This window comes from Moschus berezovskii, chromosome 4 (genome assembly GCF_049115385.1).
Source record: "Moschus berezovskii isolate FMDL1 chromosome 4, NW_MosBer_1.0, whole genome shotgun sequence".
Lineage (NCBI taxonomy): Eukaryota > Metazoa > Chordata > Mammalia > Artiodactyla > Moschidae > Moschus > Moschus berezovskii.
In genome coordinates, this window is record NC_142463.1 from 85522210 (window position 1) to 85534356 (window position 12147).

Sequence of the window (12147 nt, forward strand, 5' to 3'; positions counted from 1 at the left end):
AAAATAGTCCCCACTCACTGCAACTAGAGAGAGCCCTTGAGGAGCAAGAAAGACCCAGCACAGTTAAATACATATATATATATGTATTCAGTTCAGTTCAGTTCAGTCACTCAGTCGTGTCCGACTCTCCGCGACCCCATGAATCACAGCATGCCAGGCCTCCCTGTCCATCACCAACTCCCGGAGTTCACTCAAACTCATGTCCATCGAGTTGGTGATGCCATCCAGCCATCTCATTCTCTGTCATCCCCGTCTCCTCCTGCTCCCATATTAATTACACTTAAATAAATGTAAGGATGCTAAATTACTTGCAATACTGATAGATACTTGCTTTGAAAGCTAATGATCTTTTTGTATCCTGTATCCCTAGCTAAGAGCTTGCCTGGTGGACCAGTGGGTAAAGAATCTGTCTCCAAATTCAAGAGATGCAAGAGATATGGGTTCAATTCTTGGATCAGTGAGATCCCCTGGAGAGGGAAATGGTAACCCACTCCAGTATTCTTGCCTGGAAAAATCCCATGGGCAGAGGAGCCTGGTGGGCTACAGTCCATGGGGTTACAAGAGTCGGACACAATTTAGTGACTAAACCACCACTATCCCTAACTAAAGTTCAATTCTACCAAATCTTAATTTTTAATATACTTTAGATTATAACATAGTACTAGGTTCATAGAATTATTCACTCACTTCTTCATGTCACGTATACAATAGAGGTAGTGGGGAATACAGAGATTTTAAAAATAAGCTTCTTATCTCTAATGTATATAATATATTCAATACATTTAGATGGAAAGAAAAGGTTTGGATAGAGGAATGCCTTATGGAAAATAGAAGTAGAAAAAATTATAATTAGCCATTGTAGTAGTTATATTACATCAGCTCATTTATTTTTTAGCCAAATCCCTGAAAGTTAAATATATTATTTTCAGCCCAATTTACAAATGCTGCTGTGCTCAGTCACTCAGTCCTATCCAACTTTTTGCAGTCCGATGGACTGTAGCCCACCAGACTCATTTGTCCATGGAGTTTTGCAGGCAAGAATACTGGAGTGGATTGCCATTTCCTCCTCCAGGGGATCTTCCCAACCCAGGGATCAAACCCACATCTCTTGTGTCTCCTGCAAAAGCAGGCAGATTCGTTACCACTGCATCACCTGGAAAGTCCCACTATACAGATGAATACTTGGAAAATCAAGAGTTAAAGTAGAAGATCTGGTAATTAAACCCAAATCTCTGTGACCCTAATTCCCCTTCATTAGTTATATTTCATGCTGCAGTCAGAATGTAATATAGAGAGCAATTGACTCTTTTTATATAAATAAGTCATTTTTGAAAAGCAGATGATTTATTCTAACAAGTAGTAAGAAAAAATTTTTCTTTAAAAATTATTAAAAATTCACATAATGTGGCAAGAACAACACAGAGAGTTACCATGTATTCTTAACTCAGTTTCTTCCAATAGTAATATTTGACATGACTATAGTAAAAGAACAAATTCAAGAAACTAATAGCATTAAAAATCTAGGAAACATATTCAAGATTGCTCCAATTTTACATTTACTCATATGTTAGTGTTATAAATGTATATGGTTGTTCAGTCGTAAATCGTGTCCGACTCTTTGTGACCCCATGGACCCTCCAGGCTCCTCTGTCCATGAGGTTCTCCAGGCAAGAATACTGGAGTGGGTTGACATTTCCTTCTCCAATAAATGTATATAGTTTTAAACAATTTTATTACATATGTGTAGGACTTCTCTAGTGACTCAGAAGGTAATGAACCTGTCTGTCATTCAGGAGGCCAAGGCTCAATCCCTGGGTCAGGAAGATCTCCTGGAGAAAGAAATGGCCACCCACTCCAGTATTCTTGCCTGGTAAATCCCATCAACAGAGGAGGCTGGCAGACTATAATCCATGGAGTTGCAAGAGTCTGACAGGACTTAGTGACCGAACCACCACAACTATCACATATGTATAGGTTCAGGTTGCTGCTGCTGCTAAGTCACTTCAGTCGTGCCCGACTCTGCGTGACCCCATAGACGGAAGCCCACCAGGCTCCCCCATCCCTGGGACTCTCCAGGCAAGAACACTGGAGTGGGTTGCCATTTCCCTCTCCAATGTGTGAAAGTGAAAAGTGAAAGTGAAGTCGCTAAGTCATGTCCGACCCTTAGCGACCCCACGGACTGCAGCCTACCAGGCTCCTCCATCCATGGGATTTTCTAGGCAAGAGTACTGGAGTGGCTTGCCATTGCCTTCTCCAATAGGTTCAGGTAAGCATCACTAAAATAAGACTGTACCACACAGAAATCTCTTATGTTACCTTTTATAGTTGCATCCATGCCCAGAATGACTATACCTTCTTACATTCTCACAGCACAGTGTGACAGATCCAAATGTTCTGCATACTGTCAGCATTTGAAAGTATTACTATTATATTTTGTTAGCTATTTTAATATATGTGCAATAATCCTTCATTGTGGTTTTCATCATCATTTTCCTAATCACAAATACTATCTAGGTTGGTCATAACTTTCCTTCCAAGGAGTAAGCGTCTTTTAATTTCATGGCTGCAATCAGCATCCACAGTGATTTTGGAGCCCCCAAAAATAAAATCTGACACTGTTTCCACTGTCTTCCCATCTATTTCCCATGAAGTGAGGGGACCAGATGCCATGATCTTTGTTTTCTGAATGTTGAGCTTCATGCCAACCTTTTCACTCTCCTCTTTCACTTTCATCAAGAGGCTCTTTAGTTTCTCTTCACTTTCTGCCATAAGGGTTGTGTCATCTGCATATCTGAGGTTATTGATATTTCTCCCAGCAATCTTGATTCCAGCTTGTGCTTCTTCCAGCCCAGCGTTCCTCATGATGTACTCTGCATATAAGTTGAATAAGCAGGGTGACAATATACAACCTTGACATACTCCTTTTCCTATTTGGAACCAGTCTGTTGTTCCATGTCCAGTTCTGACTGTTGCTTCCTGACTCCTTGGAAGGAAAGTTATGGCCAACCTAGATAGTATATTAAAAAACAGAGACATTACTTTGCCAACAAAGGTCCTTCTAGTCAAGGCTATGGTTTTTCCAGTGGTCATGTATGGATGTGACAGTTGGACTGTAAAGAAAGCTGATCGCCGAAGAATTGATGCTTTTGAACTGTGGTGCTGGAGAAGACTCTTGAGAATCCCATGGACTGCACGGAGATCCAAGCAGTCCATTCTAAAGGAGATCAATCCTGGGTGTTCATTGGAAGGACTGATGCTAAAGCTGAAACTCCAACCTTTGGCCACCTCATGCGAAGAGTTGACTCACTGGAAAAGAGTCTGATGCTGGGAAGGATTGGGGATGGGAGGAGAAGGGGACAACAGAGAATGAGATGGCTGGATGGCATCACCGACTCGATGGGCATGAGTTTGAGTGAACTCCGGGAGTTGGTGATGGTCAGGGAGGCCTGGCGTTCTGTGATTCATGGGGTCTCAAAGAGTCGGACATGACTGAGCGACTGAAATGTACTGAACTGAACTGAATCACTAATAATGTTGAATGTATTTCCTTGTGTGTATTTGTCATATGTTTATCCCCTTTGGTGAACTGTCCATTCACTTCTATTGCCCATTGTTTCTTTGGGTTGTTTTCTTACCATTAAGTTTGGACAGTTCTTCATATATTCAATATATGAGTCATTTGTCATATATACTGTTTGCAAATATTTTCTCCCAATCTGGAGCTTATATTCTTGCCTTCTTACTTGGGTCTTTTTTTCAGTTATTATCAAGTTCAATTTATTCATTATTTTCTTCTATGGATCATGTTTTCTGTTTCACATATAATCAGAAGGCCTTATCCCATTCTAGGTATCAAAGATTTTCTCCTATGTTTTCTTTTGGAAGTTTCATAGTTTTACATTTTTCATTTAAGTCCATGATCCATTTCAAATTATTTGTTCTACAGTGTTTGAGGTGTATGCTGATGTTAATATTTTCAGCCTATGGATGCCTAATTAATGCAGTGCCATTTCTTAAAAAGAGTATCCTTTCTCCATCAATTCCTTTTTCATTTTTGTCAAAAATGTGTTATTCATACTTGTGTGGGGTATTTCTGGATTCTCTCTTATGTCTATTGATCTGTCTATCCTGCTACTAAAGTGAAGTCTTGGTTATTGTAGATTATATGGCAAGTTTGAAAGTTCGGTAAGTCCCTTTTACTACAGAGATCCAACCAGTCAATCCTAAAGGAAATCAGTCCTGAATATTCATTGGAAGGACTGATGCTGAAACTGGAACTCTAACACTTTGGCCACCTGATGCGAAGAACTGACTCATTGGAAAAGACCCTGATACTGGGAAAGATTGAAGACAGGAGGAGAGGGGATGACAGAGAATGAGATGGTTGGATGGCATCACCAACTCGATGGACCTGAGTTTGAGCAAGCTCTGGGAATTGGTGATGGACAGGGAAGCCTGGAGTGCTGCAGTCCATGGGGTCTCAAAGAGTCGGACACTATTGAGTAACTGAACTGAACTGAAAGTTAGGTAAAATGGTCTCTCCCACATTTTTTTCTCTTTCAAATCTGTTTTAGCTATTCATTTTATTATAAGGTTGTTTATATCTACAAATAGTCTTGCTGGCACTTTGATAGGAATTGCTTTAAAATTGATGGGAGATTTAATATTTTCACTGTGTTGAGTCTTGCAATCTATAAATCCAATAGGTCTCTCTATTTATATTTTCTTTCCTTTCTTTCATTATCATTTTTTAGTTTTCAGCATACATATCCTGTACATGTTTTGTTAAGCTTATATTTTAGTCATTATATTTTTGGTGTATAACTATAAATGATACTGTACTTTTATATAGAAACACTATTGATTTTGCACGTTAGTCTTATAAAATGAAACTTTGATGAGTCACTCACTATTACTAGATGGGTTTTTTGTAGATTCTTTGGGATTTTCTACATAAATAACTATTTCATTCTATAAGTAGAGAAGGTTTTAATTTCTTTCTTTCTAAGTTGAATGCTTTTTATTTCCTTTTTCTTCCTTATTGCACTGACTAGGACTTCCAATATTATGCTAAACAGAAGTAGTAGCAGTAAGCAGCTTTGCCTTTTTATTGATCTTAAATAAAGACATTTAATCTTTTACCAGTAAATATGGGCTTCCCTGGTGGATCAGACAGTAAAGAATCTGCCTGCAATGTGGGAGACCTGGGTTTGATCCCTGGGTTGGGAAGATCCCCTGGATCTTCCAGGGTAAGATGGAAGATGGAAGATCCAGTGATTGCATGGCAACCCACTCCAGTATTCCTGCCCGGAGAATCCCCACGGACAGAGGAGCCTGGTGTGCTACAGTCTGTGAGGTAGCAAAGAGCTAGACACAACTGAGCGACTAAGTACACAGTATACATGGTGTTAGCTGTAAATTTTTGTTGAAGTACTTTATTCAGTTAAGAAATTCCCTTATACTACTACCATGCTAAAGGACATAAGATTTTTATATAAAATTATGACTAAATTGTAGAGAACATTAGCTGCAAAGTTATGGACTTCAAATATAAACAGAAAATGGAATTATTAAATGCTTTTAAGCAAGTAAATATGGATAGGATATATTGTAATGTGAAAGAACTAAATATAACAAAGTCAATTTGGCAAACTATTGCAATATTCCAGGTATGAGCCTGCAAGTTTCTGAACTGGATTAATGAGCAAACCAGATTAATTAAACAAAGAACAAAATGTGAGAAAGACTGAAAGAAAAACTAGGCTACAAGTAGCAAATAAGGGGCTAGTGTCAAGTCTTACTAAGGTTTTAAGCCTGAATGGCATAATGTCATTAGTAGGTGCAGTGAGGTTACAAACACTAGAGAAAATAAAACACTAGAGAAGTACAAAAGGGAATTTAGAAGCAGAATTTGTGCTGTACATGGAAAAGCAGTTTATAATTATTTATGAATTGAGTTCTTTTTAAAGTGAATAGCTTTAATATAATATTTACTAATAGTTTTTATGATCTGTATCCATACATATTGTAAAATAATTTGCTAATAAGTATATTTAAGTAATCAAGGAACATATTAGATTGAACTGCACTGTTGAACTATATGAAATGCCTCTATCTAATTTTTGGTATATGAATAATGACAAATTTGTTTGGTTCAAACTAATTTGAACTATATTATATTTAACTATATATATGCATTTATATGTGTATGTGTATATACATACATGGTGTCATAGTGGTAGTTTAGCCTCTAACTTGTGTCCAACTCTTGCAACCCTGTGGACGGAAGCTCACCAGGGTCTTCTGTCCTTGGGATTTTCCAGGCAAGAATACTGGAGTGGGTTGCCATTTCCTCCTCTTGGGAATCTTCCCAACCCAGGGATCGGACCTGGATCTTCTGCATTACAAGCAGATTCTTTACCAACTGAGCCACCAGAGAAACCCCTATATATATACATGCATCATACATATACATATATATTTATTTTAGCTAAAGCAATCATATATATTTATGGAATATTAAATCACCCACAACAGAGTCTATAGCAATGTCCCATGTTCAAGCAGATAAATATTTTTTAATAAAACACAGTGAGTGTAATAAAGTCAATAATTTCACTTCAGTTCAGAACAGATTTTGCTGTCAAATGAGTTATTTAAATATTTTGCTTCTCAGACCTTTTTAAATTTTGCAACTGCATAAAAGTCTATGTGGACCTATATAGGCTATCTCATGTACTATAAATATTTTATTTTTAAAGATACATATTTTGCCATGCATTTAAAATTTAAATTACTTATTTAGACTTTTCTAATGAACTAAGTATTTAATGATGAGCATAAAACTACATTGATTCCTTTGAAATGGAATAAAGAAATATTATTGCCTGGCTAAAAAAGTTCAAAATCATAAATCATGACCTACCATATCCTTAGAGGGAGACCTATTGTAGCAGTTGGCAATGCAGCTGTACACACTTGTAATTCAAAGGCACTGAGGCAAAAACTGTCAAAACATTACTGAAAATGACAAGGATATATGGTTCATTAGTCTAGGAACCGAAGCATTATAAACCAGTTGGTGATCAGTTTAATAATTTGACTAAAGTTACACATTTATGAGAAAAGCCCTGCACCAACTGTTATAATTAAATTTCAAATCATGCCTGGAAGAAAGGTACATGTAATTGTGGGCATTTATCAGAAGACCTAACCTAATGCTTATCAGAGCAAAATAATCAATAATCAAATTAAAAATACCACTCTTTTGATTGAAAATATTTACTATTTTCTCAGTATTGACTCTTAAGGCTTAAGAGTGTCAATAAGCCAATTTTATTAATTAACATAGAATTAACTCATGAATTATTCAACATTCAGAATAGTTAATTGAGACAGAAAAAATATTTTACTGTAGTTGGAAATACATCACATCTTCCAGAGTTACTTTTCCTGACTTCTGAAATCCATTCTTGCATGCACACTATTTTCATTATTCATACTTGACATTGTTATTCTAATGAGAAGGTTGTTCTAAAGTTCTTTACCTAGTAAAGTTTCTGTTAAGATGTTACTTATAGTTCTTACTTCATTTTTAACATGATAATTATATGGTGGCATGGGAAGGGATGTACATGTGTGAATAATGTGTTATAAATTGCTGGTACAAAAAATTTTACGTGGAGGTGGAGGACTAGAGAAACATAAACCTAAAATGTGTAGAATTGTCTCAGAGGTTGGACTGTTGGTGGTAAAAATAGATACTGTAGCAGAGAAAACTGAGGAGGCCCTTGATAAAAGTATTGCCTTTGTTGACAGAGAGTCGATCTTGTTTCTACCAAGCCTATTACTCATTCTAGGGGGAACTTGCAACAGTAGCAATGATAATATTTGATAGTTGCTTTAGTAAAATTCTACGTTCTTGAAGTCAGACAATAATTATAGAATCTGTAAACAAAGATTGAAGAGGAAACAATCCAGTTAAGAGAAACTTCCTTTTGCTTCCAGCCATTTTTTTTAATTGTGCCACAGATTAGTCAATATTAAGTTGAGGAAGAAAGAAATGTGCAACAAAGACCAACAAGTACAAGTTGTTTGCCAAGTTCAAGAATTATGACAAGTTTATGCTTATTTTCAGAAGAGATTTGGAAGAAGGAAAAAAACAAACAAGCAAACAGAAACCAATTAAGATTTTAGGGGATTTTATTGTCAAAGGAAACATAAGCCCTGCCTGCAAAAAGCCTCAGAGTGCTCTGCCTCTAATGCAGTCCTAGCCTCAAAAACTACACCAGCAGCATGCAGACTTTGAAAGCTAATTTTCTGCTGAGCCACTTGTGACTATAAAGAGTAGAACGGTATTCTAGCAGGTGGAGGAACCAGATAGAGAACAACAGAATATGTTGATGTTTCTGTGGAGCAGGACAGAGCCACTCTGACCAGGACCCTACATCTAGATTGTTCCATAGGAGGAAAAATAAGATATTAGCCAATATAGTTCGGGGGGTATTATTTTTCTTACAGATGCATATAATACACCATAAAGGAGCAAAATGGAACTACCATATTATACTAAATAAACTGTTTAAGATGCTATGTACATTACAAAATGGATAATTAAAAAATAGGGAAGAACAGTTATTCATTAAAACAGAAAAAAAGGGATGTCTGCTCCTAACTACATTGGAATGGCTTATGGCAAACTAATGCCTCTATGTGTAAACTATAAATGTTATAAATAAATAAGTACTAAATAAATCAATGAAGCATATGAGAACTGAAGAGGCAGGCACAGTTTAAAAGGCCAGGATCACACAGTAGGGAAGCCCATTCTGTTTGGAATGTTTGTTGCTTCTGGGTACTGGGTAAGAGGCTGAGTATCAGAAAAAGAAGATCAACATCTAATTTGAAAGCAGAGTTTGTGGCAATTCTGTTAGTTTAAGTTCTCGAAAACAAGACAGTTGAGCGGCCAGAATCTCTGAAAATGGAGAGGCATAAAATTGAAACTGCTATTTGGCTTGCTTTTTCATTAAGACATTTATAAAATTTGAAAGCAATTCAGAACTAGATTGATGTTCTAAAAAGTTAAAAGAAATTCTCTGAAAAGCACAGCAGAGTCTTCTAACCGACTAGGGTGTAGAAAGCTGGGAAGAATCATGCATTATAAGACACCAGACAACCTACAAAGTATGGCTTTCCTTGAAACTTTTAGAGGAATGAGGTCACAAACAAAATACTCTGCAATCTAAAGAAAGTCAGGATGTCCCAAGAAGAAACAGGACTTGTGCACTATATAATCTGTCATAGACCATGGGCAAATGATCAGCCAGACACATGAGTGAATGAGAATTCAGGTTAAAATGTTAACTAATTGATGAAATCTGAGTGTTGACGATCATGAGAATATAAAACCCAAGGGACCACAGACACAGGGGAGGGGAGATTAGACCACTTATAGGCTCATCTTCATGGATCTCTATTGGGCACTCACAGTAAAGATTAGGAATAAGACAGCAGTGCAAGTCCTAGAGAACAGGAAGGACTCCAACTTCAGGAAAGATGCAAACCCTCAGAGTGTCTTCTCCTCAATGACATCTGATTAAACTGTAGAGGAAGGGTAGAAGAAACTATTGCCTCCTCCCTTTCCCCCAGGGAACAGGTAACATCCAGTGTAGCTGGGAAGTGAGAAAAGAAATTAAACCCTCTACCCCTGAAGGAAGAACAGGAAGAGTCTTGAACTCAGACTGTCAGAAGTCTACTGCTACTGGTCCAAGGGACAGTTCATTGAGAAAGGCCCACACCCAAGACTCTGGTCCAGCCTAGGACCAAGGTTGTTCCAGGACAACAGAAAACACCCAGTACTCCAACACCAGACTTCTAAGCACTGAGTAAAAAGAAGTTACAGTCTACTGCTATCAGAGGGCAAAAATATGAGGGAGTCCCTCTTCAAGGCATAGTGTGTAAGTACTAAATATAAGGTGTTTAGTAGAAATAGTGTGGCAAACCTTCCCCTTAAATACTTGGTAATCATGAAAGAATTTGCACTGCATAGTTTACTTGCAATAAGGTAACAGCATCACAACAAAAGAGACACAGATGTATAGAATGGTCTTTTGGACTCTATGGGAGAGGGCGAGGGTGGGATGATTTGGGAGAATGGCATTGAAACATGTATATTATCATATGTGAAATGAATGCCAATCCAGGTTCAATGCATGATACAGGATGTTCGGGGCTGGTGTACTGGGATGAACCAGAGGGATGGGATGGGGAGAGAGGTGGGAGGGGGGTTCAAGATGGGGAACACATGTACATCCAAGGCAGATTCATGTCAATGTATGGCAAAACCAATACAATAATGTAAAGTAATTAGCCTTCAATTAAAATAAATAAATTAAAAAGAAACCTACCTTAGCTCCCAACTGTACTGAATCTCCCATTGATGGCTTAGCACAAGTATAGCAAGTATTGAACGTTAATACTATTTTCATAAGCTTACTCTCCTATACATAATGTTTAGCACTGAGCCAAAAATTTAGACACACATACACACAAGACAAGGAAAAATATCTCATTGTCAAAAGAGAAAGCAATTCAAAAGACCAAACTCAGAAATGACACAGATGTTGGATCAGCAGAAGTATTTAAAATAGCTATAAGTAATATGTCGAAAACTCTGGAATGAAAGATGACCAAAATATGTGATCAGATGGGGAATTCCAGCAGATATATTTTAGCAAGATACATTTAAAAAAGAGACAAAGGTAAACATCTACACACATCATATTTAAATTGTTGAGAAAGAAAAATCTCACTGCATACCAAAAGAAAGAGAGAAGAATCACAGTAAATAAGTTATCAGAAATTCTATAACCTTGAAGACAATGAGAGGCATGTTAAAAGGTTAACAGATAAAACTGTTATCCCAGAATTATATAGCTGGTGAAAATAGACTTCAGAATGAAGGGAAAAGAAAATCTTTTTAGTTAAAAATAAGAGAATTCATGGCTTTCCCTGGTGACTCAGCAGTCAAGAATCCACCTGCAGAGCAGGAGACACAGGAGATACAGATTTGATTCCTGGGTCAGGAATATCCCCTGGAGGAGGCCATGGCAGCCCAGTTCAGTATTCTTGCCTGGAGAATCCCATGGGCAGAGGAAACTGGCAGACTATAGTCCATAGGGTCACAAAGAGTTGGACTTGACTGAAGCGACTGCTCAAAAAGACTCTGATGCTGGGAGGGATTGGGGGCGGGAGGAGAAGGGGACGACGGAGAATGAGATGGCTGGATGGCATCACTGACTCGATGGACATGCGTTTGAGTGAACTCCAGGAGTTGGTGAGGGATAGGGAGGCCTGGCATGCTGTGAGTCATGGGGTCGTAAAGAGTCGGACATGACTGAGCGTCTGAACTGAACTGAACTGAAAGCATGCATGCAAGAGAATTCATTACCAGCAGACTTGCATTACAAGAAATGTTTAAGGAAATTATCAGGCCTAATATTATGATACCAGAGAGAAACTGAGATCTACACATACATATGAATAATGCTGGATAAATTGTAAAATAATGATTTTTCTTCACTTTTAATTAGTTAAATTATAATTACATACTTTTAGAGTAACTAAAATAACTAAAGCCCAAAGAGTAGCAGTATATTGTGAGTTTCTGTGATATGTAAAAATAAACTTAATGAGAACAGCAAAAGAAATACATTCCTGATAACACTCCAATCAATTAGGAATAGAAACAGTATCAAAAACTAATCCATTAAGCAACCCAGATGCCCATTGACAGGTGAATAGATAAAGAAGCTGTGGTATATGTTAGAATGAAATATTACTCAGTCATAAAAAGGAACACATATGAGTCAGTTCTAAAAAGGTGGACGAACCTGAAGCTAATTATATAGAGTGAAAGAGATGCCGGCCCCGGCGGCGCAGACGCGAGAGACGCCGGCCCCAGCACAACCTACCAGGCAAAGAGGAGCCGCCGAGAGGAGCTGCCCCACGTCCAACAGGCGGTGGCTGCACGGGCACAGGAGAGCCAAGAGGAGCTACTCCACGTTCAAGGTCAGGAGGGGCGGCATTGAGGAGATACCCCTCATCCAAGGTAAGGTACAGCGGCTGCACTTTGCTGGAGAGGCTGTG